The 3833-nt window shown below is 33.1% G+C and overlaps 1 pseudogene; it reads right to left on the bottom strand.

Moving 5' to 3' along the window:
- LOC100569368 overlaps positions 1-2850 on the bottom strand; it is a 9363-nt pseudogene extending 6513 nt beyond the window's left edge.
- Between the last annotated feature and the right edge of the window lie 983 nt (positions 2851-3833).

Raw genomic sequence — 3833 nt, 5'->3', positions numbered from 1 at the left:
ACAAAACTCAAACTTGTAATCTGCTGCCTGAAACAAATATAGAAAATAAATTTAAAAGAACATATTTTATTTCTATTTTGTCATATGACACTCTACTTGCAACAATTCCACCACAGTATGCGCTCTACTGTTATTATCACTCTTTAGAAATATTTAAATAATACTCGTATTATATTCAAAGTGGTAGATTTAAAAGTGGTTTTAATGACAAATTAAATAATACTTGAAGTTTAGTGTAGTTATTGTTCTTAAAATTTATTAAATTATCAATAGCACTGTCATCGTCGTCGTCTTATTATTTATCAGTTATTACTTACAAATGTACGCTTTTCAATTTAGTTTTTTTGAAAATAATTAATGATAAGAAAAAATTATTTAAATATTTGTGCCATGTCCTTTAAAAAGGTGTTTAATGTGTTTATTGATTTCTTCCACCACGTTTCAATAAGATACCTATAATAGCTGTGAATTATATTTATAAATATATAAAATTATACTAGACTAACAATATTATACTTTGAAAGCATATCAGGATTTGTACAATACATAATTTTTTACAATTTTTAATGTCAGTTATGCACATATTTTCCATCCTTTGAGTATGTGCATCAAATACTATCATTGTAATCGAGTAGTAGAACGCATACGACAATTGTCCAATAACTGCTACTAGATCGCAATATGCAATATGCGGTAGAGGGCATACTACAAAGATGGGCCATTAAATAAATCATTTCTTCCTATTTACTTACTTTGTCAAAGAACTCCTCTTCACCATTTGACCATATTATTTCTGAGTTCTTAAAACTTTTGTTTCCCTTCTTATCGTTCTTCACTTTATACAGTTTGCATATCATAATAAGATAATCAAAATTGTATGATTGTTTCTTACTTTTTAGCTTGAACATTTCCTTCCTGAAATTAAATTTATTATATGTTGTACAAATACAATACAGTTTTTGAAACATAACAATACTTGTTATTTAATCATATACATTGGACATTTTAAATTAACTGAAACATTAATTTTTACCAAATATCTACTGAAATAATGAGTGTTTTCAGGAATTAAAGACAAAAGTAAGTAAAGATAAGATAAAATAATATTAATATATATTATTTGTATTTCCTAATTATTAAGTAATAAATATAATAATACCTAAGGGCTTGAAATAATGGCACTGATATAGCTGAAGGTATGTTGACGTATCTTTCGTTTATTAACAACTCAACTTGATTATCATCATCACTCAACAATCGGTTGACAAATAGTGTTGTGTCACTATCACTATGTTGGTTACTTAAGTCCAACATTAATTTATGTAAATTTTCTACACATTCACTTGTCTGTAACATACATGAATACTTCAGTATTAAATCAAATAGTAAATCAAAATATTAGTAACATTACCTTCTCTGTAATATTGATAACTGAAGTTATCCCAAATACTTGGTCGGCATTATCGTCATCTTCATCTTCCTCTTCATCATCCACATCAGTAACTTGCTAATTATAAAGTAATTACATTTTTACCAAAGCATGAAAATACATAATAGGTTGCCTAACTTGACTTATAAGTCTTTTACTAAAGAGGAAGCCACACTCGCATGAGTTGTATTCATCTTTCAAACATATAACATAGCACATTTACAGATAATGTTTCTGCCTTTAAGTTGTATAACAGGTCAATTCTTTGTATCATTAAAGGTTATTACACAAAATTGGAACTGCTGAACACAAATTTGCTAGTTGTACTTTTGTGAGACAATGAATTCTGGGGTGGCGTTCCTTGAATTATTAAGCTATATACCTTTATAACTGAGCCAATGTTGGGTTGAATACTGAAGTCATATCAGACAGGTTTACTGGGGCAAAAGTTGTTGTAATAACTGTTTAATACAATGATAATCTTTGACTTCTGGACTGCGGCCCTCAAATTCAACATCAATTGACTAAAATAAAAATAAACACAATCAGTTACCGCCATAACATTCAAAATGGGACACATGTGTATAGTGGTAATATTTTTAACAGTATGTTAATATTCACCTTTCTATTAACACAGAACTAAAATCGGTTTAATACTTTTACTACCTACAAGATCAGAAATATGTTTGGCACATGATCAATTGTTTTCAAAAATGATGTCTAGCAATGGATAATAATATTGAAACTACGTTATGAGAGAGATCGAGTATAATATTATAGATATTTATTAGTAACATTTTTGTGAAATAACTCAGCTCAGTGAATTATACCCAGCAATTATATAAATTCGGACTGGAAAACCAGCAACCTGTAAATATGCCAATAATATTGTACACTCGGTCCCGAATCTTTGCATAATTAACATTAATTGATGAATACATTTTTTACAAGACACCATAGTGTTGGATCATTATTATTTGTCGCTCAAAATTAAATCCGTGTTTTTTTTTCGAAAATTGTTTGATTTGAATTATCTACAATCGATCTTATTATCCCCTGCCTTACCGGGCCAGGGCCTCTGGAGCATTATAATAAAATATTATAATATATGGGGTCAGTCCTACGATTTAGAAATTTTCAACGGGATTGTTAATAAATGTATACTCAACCATTTCATTAACAAGATCGTCGGGCCCTATGGAGGCCGGTTCCTTGCTCCCAGCTAGTGCACCTCGTTTCCTTGCCGGTTCCATGGTCACGATACAATTTGTTTCTTCCGACTGGATTGCGTATTTCGCTTGAAAGGATTATCGTGTCACAGTAACTGTTTGTAATAAAAGTAGGGTGTAACCAGTGTAGTTAGGTATACGTATAGTGTAAGGTTGTTACTTACTGCTTAAAATGTTTGCCGTTTGCTTCTCCCGGTAAAGACAGAACAATATTATAAAGCGCTAGTAGTCCTGCTACAACGTAAGAAGGTGCGGGCTTCACCTATCACAGGTTCGTTGCGTTATAGCATAGAACAATATAGAAGCGAAATTTGATCAGCTACTTGAGATCTTGTTTACCTATGATCTTAAGGCTAAACCTCCGAAAAACATGGAAACGTTTACCGCACTAATATGATGTTAGACCCAAAGTCACCCATATTACCAGAACTTAGGCGGGATCCGCAATGAGGGGTCAGCTTGTTTACCATTCCCTATTTCACGTATGTCACGCCCCCCCCCCCTGGAGACCGTGTTCAAGGCCACAATCACCCGATTCGGCCAATTCACGGAGTTTCATACCCCTGGTTATAGTATACTATAGTATAGATATCTATAAGACACGACACATCACCGTAGTGTATGCAGTGCGACCACCCCCCCCCCTGTTCAGTTAAAGATCGTAGATCATACTCATAACCGTGGATGGATCTATCTCGCCCGTGTAAACAAATTTGAAGTTCATGCTTAAGTCACTGGTTGAGATGCGATATCTGAGTACGGACTATGGGCAATTATATACTCGTTACATATTTATCACTCGTTATCACCTGTACCATTTCTATCACTAATACCATTAAATTAATATTCGACGAGTGTACAGTGTACACCACAGATAGAGATACCCATCCCAATTCTCAAGTCCGACTTGTCGTTTATAATAATAACTAGCTCTAAGTGTAACTCGGGGCCCGTTGGACTCGCTGAAAGTGGGTACTGATTTTGGAGACAATGTCGTTGGAATTATAAAAGTCACGACATTAAAGTTGTAAGACGAAAATTTAGGATTTGTGATAAGGATTAGTGATATGGATTGCAGATAAGCTTGGCGTTTTGACGGCAATGTTTAAAAGTTAGAGCGTCTAGCAATCCGTCACAAACGTTGTAAATGGATAGGCTGGATACGATCTCCTGTG

Source organism: Acyrthosiphon pisum, chromosome X (genome assembly GCF_005508785.2).
Source record: "Acyrthosiphon pisum isolate AL4f chromosome X, pea_aphid_22Mar2018_4r6ur, whole genome shotgun sequence".
NCBI lineage: Eukaryota > Metazoa > Arthropoda > Insecta > Hemiptera > Aphididae > Acyrthosiphon > Acyrthosiphon pisum.
This window is presented reverse-complemented; position numbering and strand designations above follow the sequence as displayed.